The sequence below is a fragment of the Camelus bactrianus genome, chromosome 3 (assembly GCF_048773025.1).
Source record: "Camelus bactrianus isolate YW-2024 breed Bactrian camel chromosome 3, ASM4877302v1, whole genome shotgun sequence".
Lineage (NCBI taxonomy): Eukaryota > Metazoa > Chordata > Mammalia > Artiodactyla > Camelidae > Camelus > Camelus bactrianus.
Window position 1 is genome coordinate 83,609,666 of NC_133541.1, and position 18,199 is coordinate 83,627,864.

At 44.1% G+C, this 18,199-nt stretch overlaps 1 pseudogene; it reads right to left on the reverse strand.

The window, feature by feature from the left end:
• Window positions 1-375: 375 nt before the first annotated feature.
• On the reverse strand, window positions 376-12,794 carry LOC105082230 (interferon-related developmental regulator 2-like; annotated as a pseudogene).
• Window positions 12,795-18,199: the final 5,405 nt, after the last annotated feature.

An 18,199-nucleotide genomic window follows, 5' to 3' on the forward strand; every position in this document is an offset into this window, starting at 1 on the left:
GGTGGTATATTTATACAATGGAATACTACTCAGCCATAAAAACCGACAACATAATGCCATTTGCAGCAACATGGATGCTCCTGGAGAATGTCATTCTAAGTTAAATAAGCCAGAAAGAGAAAGAAAAATAACATATGAGATCGCTCATATGTGGAATCTAAAAAACAAAAACAAAAACAAACAAACAAACAAACAAAAACAAAGCGTAAATACAGGACAGAAATTGACTCACAGACAGAGAATACAGACTTGTGGTTACCAGGGGGGTGGAGGGTGGAAAGGGATAGACTGGGATTTCAAAATTGTAGAATAGACTACACTGTATAGCACAGGGAAATATACACAAAATGTTATGCTAACTCACAGAGAAAAAAATGTGACAATGAGTGTGTATATGTCCATGTATGACTGAAAAATTGTGCTGAACACTGGAATTTGACACAACATTGTAAAATAATTATAAATCAATAAAAAATGTTAAAAAAAAAAATATGGGCAAGGATGTGGACAGTCTCCTCCTGAGCTGGTCCCACCTCACAGGATGTCAGCCCGCTTGTCCTGCACACGGCTGCGTGCCTCGGTCTGGGCTTTTAAAGCAGGAGCGTTGTACCGGTGCTTCTTAAAAGGTGGAATCTTGCAGGCCTTCAGGGCAGTGGCATCCAGCACCAGCACAGGACCCAGGCCAAAGATATCACGGAGTAGCTCGTCGTTTTGTAGGTGATGGTGCAGGCCGGAACCCGGCACGTCCTTGAAGGCGGTGTAGATCCCTAGATCCTGCGCCGGGCCCAGCTGTCCACGTAGAGCACCTTGGGGTAAATAAAGACCTCTAGGCCCCCGGCGAGCTCCAAGGGCAGTGCAATGGTCTCGCTGGCAGCGATCCACAGATTCACACTTTGACTGGACAAGAGCCGGGGCAGCCGCAGCAGCCGCCTGCTCAGGACGTGGCTCATGTGTATGCTGGGGCGGATGGTGAGGCCCACTGCCCAGGCCTGCAGGGCGGCACAGAGCAGTCTGTGGAGCCACCCACACCACAGAACCGGCTGAAAACACCTTCCAAGCAGGTGAGGCAAGAGACCAAGTCCTGTACACCAGCGGCAGCCCCGTCGTAGCAGCCCACGCCAAGAGCGGAAGCGCAGTGGAGCCAGGCAGCAGGACCAGCCGTGCTGTCACGGAGCACAGAGACCAGCGGGGGCTGCAGGCTGTGGGACAGCTCCTCGCCCTTGGGCCCAGGGCCCAGCTGCACACATAGCAGGCCTAGTATGGCAGCGGCCAGGGCCTGTTCCTCGCCCTTCCCTTTCTTGAGGCATTTTTCCAAGGCATGGGCCAGTGTGAGGCGGCGCTCCAGCAACAGCGGGGAGGAGGTGGGCCTCCAGGGGCCAGGCGCAGGCTCCCCAGAGCACTCCGCCGAATCTCGGCATGCTTGTCTGTGAGGCAGCCCACATACTCCTTCAACGAACTTCTCCTCAAGGTCTTCCTGCTGACCCTGCTCACCCACGGCATCCCCATCAGGGCTTTCCTCTGCTGCGGTGCTAACAAGGCTGGGGCATTCACTGGTGCTGCTTGCGGGCCTCGCAGGAGCCTGAGTCCGCCTGCGCCCTGATCCGGGAACCTGCTCCGCAGCGCTGGCCTCCTCTGCGGGGGGCGGGGCATGTCGGGTATACGGCGGCGGGGGGTGGGGGGATGGGTGGGGGAGGGGGTGGGGCTCCAGACCAGTGCGCCTCCGGCTAGTGCTCTAAGCTGAGACTCGGGCAGACGAGCGCGAGAGCCACACGCCACGCGCCACCGTCTTCACGAGGCGCCCCAACCTGCCCCGACAAAACATTCTAGATCTTCTCACGGAGGAAAGAGACAGCTAAGGTCACTTTACAGATGGATGTTTACAGTAAGCGGTAAGTAGGAGGGGGCCACATTCGTAAAAGCCCGTGTAACAAAGCACATGATGTGACCTCGAGAGCCAGGAAGACTGCTGTGCAGAAACACTCTTTATAAACTGCTGTCAAGATAAAGAGGGAGGGAGGAAGGGTACAGCTCAATGGTAGAGTGTGTGCTTAGCATGCACGAGGTCCTGGGTTCAATCCCCAGTACCTCCATTAAAATAAAGAAATAAACCTAATTACTCCCCCCCAAATAAATGAATACAAATAAAATAATAAAGATAAAGAGGGAGTTAGTTAAGGGGAGAAAGGATGTTCCAGATCAAGTTAGAAGCAGATACAGAATTCTGGGGGCAGGACCCAGTACCGAAAATAGACTGTGGCTGGAGCAGAGGGAACACAGGGAAACGTAGAGCAAGATGTGGCTGGAGAGCCAAAGGACACACAGCAAAAAGCCAGGGAGGGATGCTAATCACATTGTTTTCATCTAAGAGTGAGAAGAAGCCAAATAAAGAGGTGGCTGTTCCCGTAATCCAAACAGGAGAGACGCTGGCATCTTCACAGGTGATGACCAGGTCCCAGATCCCAGATCCCAGATCACACAGACTCCTGCAGGCCATGGTAAGGATTTAATGAATTTTGATTTTGGTTTTGGTTTGGCTTAGTTTTTTTGTTTTGTTTTGTTTTGTTTTGCTAAAGTGCAACTGAAAGCTTGTAAATATAAGAATGAAATGAACTGACTTGTACGGGTGTTCCCACAACAGCAATCCAGTTGCTGGAAGGAGGGGACAAAGGGCAAGAACTGCAAAGGAAGGACGATTGGGCGGTTACTCTCCTGATCTGTATTACAGATGGTCGTTTAGTCATGATGGCAGCAGTGGAGATGAAAACAAGTAAACGCCTTGGCAAGAAGAGAGTTTCAAAGAGCTCTCCTAGGTTTCTGTATTAACAGGACGCTGGTGCATTGCACTGTGATAGGAAACACTGGGAAAGAACCAGCTTTGGGGGTGAAACAAAAGCACAAGAGAGGACACAGCGTAAATGAGGTAGAGTGACATTTCCTTTGCACTTTTCTTTCAGTGGCAAAATGAACAATATTCATGATAATGTCCTGAATATTTCAGGCGTGGAAACTTCCACGTTCTGCATGCTGTATAAACAAAGGAAAGTTACAGGATATGTTGTAGAATCACCCAATGTGTTCCATGGGATGTGGAATTTTAAATGATGGATACTTGACCTGTTTGGAAGAAAGGACGTATTTACGTATTGAAGCAAGCCCCGTGGTCATCACTGTATGACAGCACTCTGTCACATACAGTGGATCCTGGGATCCCAGGGAAAGGTGCTGAAAGATTAAAACCACTGTGACTCATCAGAGAGGATCTCCTGAAACTCCTAATGACCCTAAAAGATGATATCTTTTCTCAGAACAGAAGACTGGCTTTAATATAGAAACGTCATACACAAGAAGGAAGTTTTTATGTTTGTTACCAATTCTGATGGCCATTCGTGTAGTTCGGTATTTCTCTTCAGTAAAGATTATTGTAAGAAGAGCCCTGGGGCAGATGGAGAATGAATTTGTCTACAACTTTGGGGCTACGGGACAATCAGCCAGCACTAACACCAGGGACCAGCATCTACTCAGAACCCCAGGCTACATCACCTACTCGGATGCTGAGCAGACAACTCTCAAGATGAGAGACACATGGATTTGGGTAAATGCTCTTTCTTGTGGGAGAAGGGAGAAAGCACATCTCTGACACATTCGGCAAACAGAGAGTTAAGTGTTCCAGGCCATCTCTCCTAATGTGTGGGTAGTGAGAGAGTCAGGGAGGTCACCATGGATACATCTGGTTGCATCTGCCTGAGTTATTTGTATTGAACAGATTGCTACAGGGTATTTTTTTTCTGGTCTCATTATGTGTGTGTAATGCCAATTAAATAACAGGAATGAAAATTAAAAAGGAAAATATCTGCCCCTGCTGGGTATAATCTCATTAGTGCAAAGTCAAATGATTAGTCCTAAAAAGGGCTCCAAAAGGCAGCAAAGACAGCTTTAAAGTTGCAGGAATTTTTTGCATCACAACTAGAAAATGAACCAGAATTGCTCACTCTGTTGAAGACACCAGCATCATGCCTCTAATAAGACCACATTACGGCTTGAGTACCACTGTGTCTGCACGTAAATGAACAGCATGGAAACTACCATGACACATCCCAAACCTCGAGTCCATAACACAAAATGACCATGTCAGGCACCTTAAGGACAGGTGTCATGTTTCCCTGGGTTGATTGTGAAACTTGATCGGCGCTCACTTTACAGTGCTCAATGACTTACATAATCGTCAAGCATCAGACTTTCTTTCTACTTAACCAAACCAGCCAGCTATAAATTTGCCAGCAGCACTGGGTGTACCTCTCAGAGAAAAATGTGGACTAGAAGGGTCTGTCCAGTTTAAGCCTCAGAGTGCATTTAGAATGAAGGGCCTGAGCAGCTGGGCAGTCCACCAGCAGGCGGCTGGTCTCCAGCTATGCCTCGGGTGGAAGACCAAACTTTCCCTTCCTTCTGAAAGTCTGAGGAATGTCAGATACAGCTGTTTGGAAGCAAGATGATTCCAGAGGAAGACTTGGAATGTCAGGCTATGTACCAACTGGCCAAGCCCAGAGGATTTTCCTCAGAGACACTCGGGCATGTAGCTTCTCTTTCAAAGGGCTCTCACACCTTATCCCCTTTTACCTTCAGTCTGAGAAGCAGAGAAAATAGGAATCATGCCAGTATTTCAGGTGGAGAGAGTGAGGCAGGTACAGACCTCGGCCATACTGATCATCTCTAGTTAATCGCCCCACTGAGCACCCAGTCCAAGGAAGCCAGGCACACATCTGCAAACATTTATCTAGGAAAAACTTCACCTGCGATAAGGCATGGACTCTGTGCCCTCACAGGGTGCTGAGAACATGAATTTGCCCACCCAGGATAGGGAAAATTGGACATCTTCCCAGGCTCTGACCTATGAAAAGTAATCTTCCTGATTGAATAACTTTTAACAAGGATCCAGAGTTAGGCCTCAGGGGGGCCTCTGAATCCCCTGTAATTATTATGCAAAAGTGTGAAGTGTGGGTGTGTGTTTAAATTCACGAGGAAAACTTTCATCAGATTTTCTACCTCCATGAACTGTAAAAGTTTAAGAATCCTAATCTCTAGAGATGAAGTGAGCCCACACTTACTCTGGAGAAGCTGAAAAGAAAGTTGGGACTGTGCCTTAATGTGGAGTTAGGAATAGTGAAGGCAGAAAGCCCTGTGTGAGGCACCAAGAGCCTACTCCTCGGAGCTGGAACATGGTCCACTCTTCAGAGCAACGGTTCACTCTCCAGGGGGCGGTGCTCTGCAAAGAGAAAATCACAGACTTTTAGACGTAGACAGATGTAGGTTTGCCAATATTAACCATGTGATTTTGGCCCAGGTATTTCTCACCTCTGATGTTCAGTTTCCTCCTTCTTAAAGTAAAACAATAAAAATATGAAAATAATCAGTCCCATTGCTCAGCATTGTTTCGAGGATCCAGTGACATAATATAAGTCAAATTCCTGGCAAACAGAAGACCCTCAATAAATGCTGATTTACTTCCTCATCCCCTGTTTGGGAGCCCTGAGAAAGAATAATGAGAACAAAAAGAAGGAAGGAAGGAAGGTAGGTAGGTAGGCGGATTTGAACCTGCCCCCTGGCTTGGAAAAATTATAAGGAATCAAAAGAAGACAGAAATCACATGGCCTGACAAGAGAATAGAGCAAAGACATGGGGATTTCACAGAATGAACCAAGCAGTGAACAGAGCGTCAGATATCCCTGGACCAGCCTCAGCAGATGGGAACCTGGACAGCAGAACTCAAACCCACACCTTGGGATTCCTAGTCCAGCACTCTTCCCTTTATTTCTCCCTCAATCCTGCTCACGTACATTTTTGTTGCTTCCTGTTTGCATTCTGTCCCTCTCTGTTTAATCACAAGACTAAACATGGTTTGCAACGAAATGAGTAGCTGTTAGCTCTAAACAACAAGAGGTAATGCACCTGTACAAAGTAATATCCGTATCACAAGCCGACTATTAGAGCAAAATGAGCGAGTGAGCGAAGAGGCTGCTGGCACCAGAAGACCATGCCACATGGAGCAGTCAGCGCACAGTGAGTGAAGCACTGCCAGGAGAGGACCCAACGCGGAGAAGGCACAGGCCCAGGACCCCTCCTCCCCACCCCAGCTGCGGTGGCTGGTGGTAATCCAGTACAGTACTCTCCAACATATCCTGCTTTCTGTGACCTGGATTCCCTAGGACAGTTCTGGTTTTAAATCACACAGGATGACACTTCCCTTGAATTCCTTGCCAAAGAAGTGGAAGCTAGAAGATCCTTGACACTGGGCCTCATAGAATTTGAAGGTCAAGAGGCTGAACCTGAGAGACTCAGATGACGATAAAATCTCATCTTGACCAGGAGGAAGAGATGGTACAGAACATCCCCGGGAGCCAGGACTTCGTGGCTTCCAAAGAGGGTAAGCACTGAGATTCGGAACATGTCCCCACACACCGCTGGTGTACATTTATTTTCCTTTGTCCAGATAACTAACACCTACACAATGCAATAATTTAGAAAGCTTAAAAAAAAAGATACAGTTCTCCATTTCCTTCCCGTTTCCATATTCTGGTGATGATTTGTTCTAACCCATGCTTGTTTATATACTTTTATTTCATCTGCACATCTCTTTAAATACTTCTTACTGGAAACAATCAAATTGACCTATCAGTAACATAATGGATAAGCTGTGTTTTATCATTTAAAAAATGGTGTGTATGTGCACGCACACGCGCGCACACACACACACACACATATATATATCCAGTCAACATCTACTGTCCTAGATTATTCAGAGCAGCAACCACCACCATACACACCCCTAATAGCTAACGTGCCTAGACTTATTAGAAGCAGCATAAGAGTTACATTCTGTCCTAAATGCATATTGATCCCTACCTCTCCCGACTCATACAAATGCATGGATACATGCCTATCCTGGAATTAAAGTGACCTTGAGGTAGCCAGTGTGAGTAACACTGCTTATTTCTCTGGTGACTATCAGAGAATGAAGACAGGAGAAGGATACAGCCTAATAAGGTTTGGATTGGTTGGAGAAGAAGGAGTCTGAAAACACTGGATTCCCCAAGAACTGAGGTGGAGACATGGGGAATGGTGAGCAGGGTCTGAACCCCCAGTTTCCTCCCAGTGAGGGTAAAGCTGACAGAAACCATAAAGCACAGGGAACAGGGTGGAGGACAGGCCTATTGTTTGTCTCCATACGAAAGAATGCAGCCTGGGCACCATGTTTTTTTCCCTTTGCTTAGGCTGCCCAGTCTGGGTGCTCTGACATAGCTGGATATTTTCTTAGTAGGTGAAACTGAGAGAAATCCACCGTTTTAAATTTTGTTTTGTTTTGTTTTCCAGTATAGCACTCAGAAAGTTCCCATTGGATCTATTCTGGTGCCTGACATGGAGAACATTTGGCATGTAATGCTTTCTGATTTGGAAATAAATATTCTAAAGGTAAATGAGTATTTTTTTCCCTTGCACATAGCAGGTGCTAGGGAAATATTGACAGTCCTGGTGGGATGGGAGGTAGCTCTCGTGTCAGGACACTTTGACATCAGTTCGGTTACTCTCTACGTGGAGCCAAAGATGATCCTTTAGACCCTATGTTAGATTTTTCAATAGAAATTCCATACTCAGCAAACCCACAGATTTGCCTCCAACAAGAACATGATTGTGTCACATTTGTGCAGCCAAGTGGTAACAGAGAACAATGAGGTCTCTGTACATAACTGTGAGACGACCCCCGCAGGAAATGCCAAAGCTGCTGGAAGACTTAGACCTCTAATCAACACTTTGAATCCTTCTTGGAAATAGGGAATAAAATATATACAAAGTAAATAAAGGGAAATTTATCCAATGTGTAGCAGAGAGAAGAAGCAGAGGCCTTGGGAATAAGCCTAGGCCTTCATGTAAGGAACCATAATCATTCCACGGCCACTAAAAAATGTTTCAGGGGTACAAAGTTGAGTAGCCACTGATAGACATGACACTTGGTGGTCCGTACATCAGCAAATGACCCGGGTCTGCAATAATGACAGTCACAACCACAAGCACTTTTTGAACACCTGCTCTAAGGCAGGCATACTTGGGGCTATTTCCAACACATGTTAAACATGCACTGGATATACAACTTGAGTTACCACTGACATTTAACTCACAACAGCTTTATGAGGTAGGTTCTTTAAGGCACAGAGAGGTTAAGTAACTTGGCCAGGATCACACAGCTAGTCATTGTCTGAGCCAAGATTCAAAGCCAATCCTGAAGTCTGTTTCCAGAGGTATGCTTTTATCTACTTACTTTCTTATTTGGGGGTCATTTAGTAATACCAAACTTGCATTTCGACCCTATCTAGCATCCTGTTTATTCCTCTAAAGCAGTCTTTTCAGAGAATGAACTGTGAGTAACTTTACAATAACTGCTTTAAAAAAAAAAAAAAAGTCCTGTTTATTCTTCCCAGGAGCACCATCTTCTAGAAGAGGAACACTGGAAATAACCATACATCAGATACCTGAAGCAATCAGGGTGAAGAATGTAACACTACTAAACAATCTCAAGGTGGGTTAGTACTCAGACATTTAATGTTTCATTACCAGAAACTTCAGTCTCTATATAACCTTCCCTGGAACAAATATGAACATTTTTTCCCCTGGAAGTATAATGTATTATGTTTAACATGTATTGAACATAGCCCCATTTGATCCTACATTTCTTTCACCTGCAACAATGAGTTTGAAATATAAAATGCATGTGCTCACTGGGGAACTGCAGAAAATTAATTCCCAGCAAATTTTGTCAATGACTGTCACTCACTTTCTCCCTTAAAGGATTGTTCTGTTGTTGCACAGACACATCATTAAGCATTGCTGCGAAAGGGGATAGAGAACGCATTCCTATTTTGCAGGGCTCGAGTCTAAAGGGAAATCAGATCTTGCTTAGTGTTGTCATAGCTGCATAATTGCCCTTAAAATCCAGCTGTGAGTCGTGTTCCTACACGTAGTTACATGTGACCCAAGTCTTTTCTGAGCTGAGTACATGAATACCCTCTCCTCTGGCTCATTTGTGTGACAGCTGCTCACAGGCGCTGCCACTGTTCCCACTTCAGTTCACTGGCTTCGCAGTCAGCACTCTTTAGTTAGACTAAATCACTCCTAGGTATATTCTCCCTGAGGGCAGGAAACCCGTCACTTACCTTATGTATCTCATATGTTGTTATGCAAATACTATGCATTCAATAACTAATGACGGAGTAAACTGCTTAACTATACCAACAATGGGTCAATAATCTATCATTTATTCTTAGGATTTCATGACAATGCTGCCAATCTGTTTTATGCTTCGATGCATCCCTATGTTTTTCTTGTTCAGTGGTTTTTTGCTAAACATAAGACAGGAGGCACAGAGTGCTTCATTTCAGCCTGTCATGTGACTGTTGCTTAAAAATATGACCCAGGAGCAAATGAGAGAAGACAGTCATCTGATTCTATAAATTTTTTTTATAAAGACTCCCGTGAGTTCTCTGACCCAGTTTTTCCAGCTTTGGCCCTCAAGATGTGAGTTCAGCTCCCATTCAAGTCAAACTCTCCCAGACTGCCCAGGCAAGAACCCCAAATCACAAGGGAACTAAATTCTCAGCATTGACTGACAGTCTGGCTACCAACCTGAGGAAATAAGCTCTGACTGCAGAGGTTTCAAAGTCCCCAAGAGAGAGTCTGTGAGGCAGACGGGACACTGTAGGAGGGAAGGGCAGTCATAGCGGAAGGGCACTTGGCACACAAGGAACAGATGGCCCTGGACACTCTCCATCTTCGCTATTTGTTCAAGCAAACGCAGAGAATTCTGTGGTCTCATCAGTAAACCCAGAGCTTCTGAACATCACAAAGGGTACATTAAACTCTTCAGCTGTTTCATTAAAAATAATGGATTGCACTCAATAACAGGACCCAGGAAATGGCAGGGATTTTGATTTAATCTAAAAGCACTGTTGTCACGGCTCTTGCCCAGTTATTAATTGATTATTTACAAACAAAGCCCAGCATTACCCTCATTATCCCAAACACCTATTACATGGTAACTACAAACTCAAACACAAATTTAGTCAGTAAAATCTGTAAATATACAAAATATACACTTAGAGAGTGGAGTCTCCAAAATTTTATTCTGAAACTCTAAACATCACATTCATCTTCTGGGAGACGGGATTTCATATATCCAATAAATGACCGAGAAGCATTCTTTACCTTTCCCAGAATTCAGGATGAAATGAAAGCAAAAGAAAATACTGACCGTAAACTTTGTTTCAAGCCCTATTTCACCCAACAAAAGTACCAGGAAATACAAAGGAACACAGTTTGATATCATGCCATCACCAGTTTTGGTATCAGGCAAGCTTCAAAACATCCATCTGGACATCACAAAATACTGGCCAACAGTATGCACACCATTTGGAGGGTCTGGGACAAATGTATCTGCTGTAATGGATAGTCATATGATCTGAGAGCCTCCTGTGCTCGTGTCTGTAGCAAGATAGGGAAAACCACCTGAGACGGGAACTCCATCTGAGTCTGGCCTCTGAAGGGCAGATCCGTAGAGAAACACTGATCCCATTTTGTCGCCTGGAGTGGCAGTAACTCACCTAACAATACTGCCAGCAAGAGGAAAGTGTATCAGTTAATTACAAGGCTGGCTTCTGAACCTAAGGGGACTCTTAATAGACAGAACTAATTAAAATCAATACCCATATGGTAATTGTGAGAAGAGAAGGCTCAAGATAAATTTTGAAATGGAGAAGAATGAACAGTGTCATTTCTTTGTGCCAACCTTGCTCTCCAGCTCACCAGCTCACCAGCAAATGTGTACCAACAGGTAGTCTTTCTGGGGAGGCCGAAGCACGTGGTAGGAAAGAAAGTACACACAGGAAGCCCACCTAAGGATTTCCTGAGCCTCTGGGCAGTGTGGTCAGAAGTGGTCAGAGACACTGCATTTGTAAAGATGGGGTCATGCTAACTGGAAGTGTTCTGATGATCTAAGGAGGAAATTTTGACTTTGGGGAAATTTCATTTCTCTGGGCCGTTTTTTCCTCATCTATAAAATGAGAGGGGAAAAACAGATAGTTTGTGATTCTGGAATACCATATTGCAAAGATGCAGATGGGAGACTAGAATATATGCTCAAAGTCATGGATGCAAAAAATGGCCATCCCTTTTTAAAGACTAAAGTCTTTTATTCTGAGTCTCCTTGAAAGCAGTGGAAGTATGTCACATTGTGTTCTTCATTAATAGATCCCCTGCTTCATACTAATGTGTGACTTTACAGAAAAATGTAGAGTGGGTTTTTGTTTTCAAAAATATCTTTTGCAACATGATAAATGGAAGCTTAAAATCATGTCCCAAAGCTTGATTTGTAACCCTATATTCTGGTTACTCCCTAGACTATTGCAGCACTGTTCATTACAGAGCAGAGTCTGGTAAAAGGCAAGTCTTCCTAATACAGCAAAAAAATTGTCCTAGCACAAGACTCCAGTGTAGCTGAAATAACATTTCAGATCTTTTCCTTTTCAATTTAACAATGTGTACTAATGCCAGCCAAGGACGGTTCTACAGGACCATATAGCAGGATGGCAAGAAATGAATTTGGCGCAAAGTAGCTGTGGTGGCGGAAGGGAAAGAAATATTTTTTTTACTGTATAATTTATCTTTTAATTGTTAATTTTTTATTATTCATACACACTCATAAACATATAGATATGCTAAACATACAGATGCTAAAGGAAATACGGAAACATATGAAGCATGAAAATGCTAAAAGAAACACTGAAAAGTCAAGTCTCCTTCCTACGCCTGTCCCCAAATATCCCCCCCACTGTCCCCAGGGGCAGCCACTGTCATTGGTTTCTTATGCGATCTTCCAGAGATACAAATGACACGTATGTATGGGACTCCTTCCCTTTTTAAAATACAGATGTTAGCATATTTTACCATTGTTTTGCATCTTCTTTTTTAACTTAAACTTATATCTAGGATACTGTGCCTTATCATTACATGCCTCATTGTTTTAAAGGCATACATTTAACTTTATGGATAGACATACTTTACATAATTGGTCCCTTATTGATGGGCATTTATGTTGCCTCCAATCTTTTGCTATTACAGTCATTGCTTAAATAAATATCCTGGAATGTACTACTCTGGCCGGGTGTGACTGTGTCTGATACGCATTAGAAAAATAGAGCTGCTTGCTGGGGCAGAGGCACACACATTTATGACTCTGAGAGATGTCGGTGATTATCTCTAGGAAGGTTAAACCAGCTTCCATTCTCATAACTGAAGGATGGGGAGAACCCATCTCTGTCAACATAGTGAATTATCAAACAGTTTAATGTTTTACCATATGAGGGATGAAAAAAAATTTCTTGTCATTGTGTCATCTTGAAATCCATCTATTGTGAGGGAGGTTGCTCATCTCGTCCCATGTTGAACATCTTTAAATTAACAGTGGTGACCAGAAAAATGTGTCTTGCAGACCTCCAACTACAGGGCCTGTAGCTGACCAAGGCTCCCAGCCAGCAGCTGAGGATGGCAGGGGCACTCCAACTGGCCCATTCTGGGGCCTTCTCGGATGGTGACTTTGGGTGTAGGACTCCCCAGCAACCTTGCAGAAGTTTCCTTAGACTGCATGGTGGTTTAGGACACTTCTTCTCAAACTTCCTGTCTTTTCTTCTGCACTTAGCACCAGACTCACCTTTTGGTCTGAGAACTGTCTCGGCCTCTCCTAGCGCCTCCCGCATCTCCTCTTGTGCATTTCATCCCGTCTTGGCATCTACTTCTTGGAGGACCCGGACTAACACCCTGTTCCTATCCTTTGCACATCTTAGTATTCTGTTGGATTTCCCTTTACTGATTTATCAGCGTTCCTGATATTACAGTGACTTAGCCCTTTTCTGTCACGTGTTGCAATCATTTTTCCTTAGTTGGTCTTAGGTCTTTCACTTAGTTTATGATATTTTCTCCATGTTGAAGCATGGCTAGAATTTCTGAGCAATACATGAGGGTTCCTGTAAAAGATGTAGCCGTAACTCCTCTTGATCTAGAAACCTAGTAGCCAAAAAGATGTTAAGTTGTAGGCCCAACTCCCACCAAAAGACAAAGATGAAATGAATGGAAGAGTGTAAGACCTGTAGCAGTCACTGGTCTGCAAAGATTCAGAAATACCTTTGGGTGGGCACAGGTGGAGGGTGCCCCACGCATAGGCCCCAGGTACGCTCTGTGGGAGGAGATCTCCAGCCACTGTTCTCCGTGGCTGTTGGCTCCCACCCCCCGGTAGCTTTTTCCTTTTCCAGTATCATCCTTGGAGATCAATAGTACAGGTACTGAGGAACTTGCCTTCAATGAGGGCGGAGCAGCGTTCTCTGTCCAATTCTACCCAAAAGTCATTTTAGGTCTTCAATAATCAGGTTTTTGAAACAAACAAACAAACATTTAGGCTAGTGGTTCTTTTACTAATACAACCGCAAGCTCCCTCTTCTTATGCTACTCCCTGGTAACAATAGTCCTGCAACTCACAGACACTACAGCCAATAGTCTCAGCATCGAGTAAAAAGTACCAGAGGTTAAAGCGTGCAGTTTGGTTTGGTTGCTTGGTCAGATTCTTGGATGGAAAGGATTCAAGGGTCTCCTGAAAACTTAACTTTGTTACTATTTGAGGCCTGCTTGTGCCTTGTACCAACAGCCATGCGCGCGGTTCCCTTTCAGACAGGCTTCTTAGACCTGCTGTGATTTCTTGGCTGTCTCACCCCCACGCCTCCCTTTCCTTCTCTCTCTCTGCCTCTCTGTCTCTGCCTCTCTCTCTCCCTCTCTCTGTCTCTCTTTCATTTTAATTGCAGGGACTGTAGGTCCATCAGACTACAGAGCCATAGCCACACATTTAGTTTCTTTTCCTTGAGCCATTTTGTCCCACTGAGAGGACTTTTTGGGTATCATCTCATCAGTTGGAACTCATTCCAAGATGCTTTAATCCATCCAAATGTTTTAGCAGCTGATGCCAACCATACGCGTGATTTGCTATTTATCATGAGGATGAATTTTAATCAGCCTTTGCCCAGTGTTGTCTTTTACCAGTTAGGCTTGAAAACACTTGTCCCTTCCAACCCTACAAGTCCCCAGGTTTCTGGACTCCCTCTCTTCCCTTTCACTCCTGCTTGCACCGGCCAGTGTTTATCTGAGCTTGCTAAGCACAATCAATAGCAACCAAAACACACTGAGATTCTGTTCTCCAATCTCTTACAAACTTATTAAGTAAGTGATTTGCCTTCAAGGTTACTGCAGGGAACACTTTTACCAAATGTCTGCCCGCTTCATAATATAGATCATGGTCTTTCCAGGCCCTGATGAGTTTCTCTGCTACTCAGCAGTGAGGCCAATGCCACCTATTCGATAGTTTTGTTACACCAGCTCCCTCCTTCAGGGTCCTAATTGCTGTGTTAGATGGGATACATTAGCTTATGCTATGGGAGCAAAATCTCAGGGCCTTAACAAAGGTTTATTTCCTGGCTCACACGTGCCCAGTGCAAGTTGGCAGGGAGACTCTGCGCGTTACTACCACTCAAGGATCAAGCTGACAGGGCTTCATCTCATCAGGCACTTCTGAGATGACAGCAGAAAGCAGGAAACGCGGAGAGCTGTATTCTTTACCTGTCTGCCTGGAAGTGGCACACACCACGTCCACTCGGGGTGTAGTAGCCAAGGAAGCCACCAGCCATGACTAACATCAGGAATGGGGGTGTATAACTGTCCATTTGGACAGGCAAGGAGAGCTAGAAATGCACAGAGAACAGGACTCTAGTTACTACAATTACTGTCTCTTTCTACTCACTCCCCTCCCAGTCTCGGCCCCCACACCACTCCACTGCCTCTTCCTTGTCCTCCTCCACTGTCCCTCGGCTCACCATCTCTCCCGAGGCATCACTGCCGAAAGGCTTTAGTTGACTTTAATATAACCTTCACCATCCCTTTCTATCCCAGCCCCAAGTTCCCTCTTCCTGTGCTACTCGCCCATAACAACAGTCTTGCAGTTCACAGGCACTAAAACCAAAACTCTTAGAGCGGAGTAAAAAGTACCAGAAGCTAATATGAATCGGCTGGAATCTCACTTCAAGGAAACCTGCAGTTTGGTGGTTTGGTCAGATTCCTGAAAGGAAGGGATTCATGAGTCTACTGAATGAGGCCAGAATGAGGGTGCTTCCCGTTTGCACAGAGTCTATATCCTGACCCCACGTGAAAGCCAGGGTTGTTAGGGCTGCCCGGCCAAACCCACAGCTATGATTCAAGACACATTTACTGACAGATGTAGGCATCTGCACAAACCAACACCCCAGTGGGTCCTGACAAGCTCACAAAAGTGCTTCTAGTTACCACTTTCAGCCAAGACACTCAGGGCTCAAGGTCAGCTAATTAGGTTTGGCAGAAATGATGTCTCCTTTGATAAGATGTCACTATTCCCGGTGACCTGTTCGACTCATTGATAAATTATTTCCTACTTAACTTTGGGGAAAGTGGTCTCAATTAAACTTTTAAAAAATGTATCCAAAGAAATGCTGTTACCTAAAGTATCACCTTGAGACCCACAGGAACTTGGGGACTTTGTCATCAAATTCATATAAATTCAGGAAGAGAGCAATCTCCGTGGCCCTCTGCTTGGAGTCCATGTCTCAGCCTGGAATGCAGTGTTACAGCACCATTGTTTTAGGCCTTTTAGAACACAGGCAGCACCAGATGCCAAGATGAATAGCTCAGATGCTAGTCTTGGTTGTTCTATAAAGTCATGGCAAAGTTTGGGGAAATTAAACTTCCTAAGACGATTTCCACAACTGCAAAGTATATTCATTGGACTGGGTGGTGCATAAAGTTTATCCGAAGTTAATTTTCTGTGACTCAGACAGCCACTGGAGCCCCCGACACCCAGAGATTTAACATTTCCATCATGCCTACCCCAAATCAAGTCATGAATTGAACAAAGTTAAAGCATTTTACAATTTTTTCAGTTGGTTAAAACAAATTCTTAAAAATTTTGTGTAATACTTTCTAAGCACTATTCTTAAGAACAAAAATCATCACCATCATGACAACTCTCCTTCCCACCCGTCCCCATCACCTCCACCCCCCTCACCTCCACCGAACCCACCGAACCCACAAACTCATCTGGCCTTACTTAAGCAAATTCTGAGCTTTATAATCATCTTCCTTGATCCCTTGCTTCTGGGCTGCCAGCCAGAATGTGCACAAGAAATGGGAAGGGTCATTTCCTGAGGTGAATGCTGGAAGTTTTTCAAAGCGATCGTGGGTGGCTTGGACTGCCTGAGCTTCAAAACCACTTTTCCTGTTTTCATGCTTGATTTTGTGTGTCCCTGACCAGTGTGTAGGAGAGCTGAAGTCCTTTCAGCGGTGCTGGGTGCAGCTTCTGTTCCTCCCAGCTTTTTCCCAGCTTCCTCTCTATGGGTCAAGCGCTGCTTCAGACAATGCCCTTCACGTTCCACAATTAACTGCTGCCATATTTAAACCTCGGTAGCAAAAACTTACAGTTCTTCCTTCTTACAGCAACCCTACTCTCAGAGAATTCACTTCCACAGAAATGGACTCTCCCAAGTCCTAACTGCTGACCCTCACGTCTGTTACCTTAAGTAAGACTTTTTAAATAAAATATTTAAGAAATCCCTAGATTTATATAAATCTAGATATATCCAGAAATATAATCATGTCTATATTTATATATATTACATATGTAAACACATTTATATATTTGTATATAAATATCTGATATTTTAATTTATTTAAACCTATACTCCCACTATACGTATGTTTTCTTATATATATATTTTTTCATTATGTATGTTTGAGACAGAAAACTGCACTCAAGAAGATACCTATTTTTTCTTAGATATTTTGTCCATTATTTGAATATGCAACCCTCAGAAAGAGGAAGAGTGCATGGTTACAGCATCAAAATTTATATCCTCAGTACAGCCGTAAGTATAGTGAAGTGAAGAAAAAGGAGAAGGGGTGCTTTTGCTACTCAATAGTCCTTTTTACCTAAAAAATAATAATAAGAGCCTCAATATTAAACCCACTAATATTTATTCTGAGCAGTATTCTTAGTCTCTCTGTATTTTTAAAGATATTCAATTAAAACAAGATATAAAGAAATACAAATATGTGGATGACTTTTAGTTTTGTTACTAAGTCTTGGCAGCTAGTAACAAACACTGTTTCTAACCCTGTGTTAGCAGAGTACTGTGCTCTGCACCAGATCTTCTGTCAACACGAGGCTGGACATCCTTTCTATGGGAAAGAGGAACACAGAAGCCAAACAGTATGACCTGATCATCGTTAACATGAAATCTCATGATAGCATTTTATAAGTACAAGGCAATCCTTTCACTCCCTTTCATCTCAGTTGTTTGTAGCAAGAGCTTATTCTTTTTCTGACTTAGACTGAGTAGGTCTTCACTCTCTATCATAAATGAAAGAGTAAATACACAACAGCTTTCTCTAAGTCTGGAATTGAGAAAGTAAGCTTTCAAAACATAATGCTTGAAAATACATTGGATCATGAATAGGAAGTTTTTTTAACAGTAACATGATGGTCTCAGCACCAAACAGGGACTCCCTGTGCCTGTCCCACTAACGCTCAGATGTTATTGGACATATTTTTTCCCTTCTCCTGACGTTTTCCTCCTCTGAAGCGTGTGAATCAGTGTAAGCCCTGACCCCAGACCCACACTGCTCCTAGCGACAGGTGAACTGGGGGAGCACGGAGGTGTGCGAGGCTCAGCCCTATCCGTCTTCTGTAGAATGGGCTTCCTCTGAGCAGGGCACACATTTTCCTGTACCCCCCCCCCCCCCCATGGCACCAAGTGTACAGAACTATCCCTGCAGGGAGAGGCCTGCCCCATTCTAATGCTAACTTGAACTGAATGGTTAAGTTAACAGATTCCTGGAAATAAACATGCATTGTTATACTCTAATAACTAGAAAAGCGTTCACCTGTAAGGAGATTGTCAATAAATTCTGGATTGTGCTACAAACATCACTCAGCATTAGCTGTATATTGAAAACCCAATAATACTCTACAGATGATCCAGACTTTAACCATCGTGCCTTATAGACAGCCAGCATGAAAGAACAGCCCTGGAACACA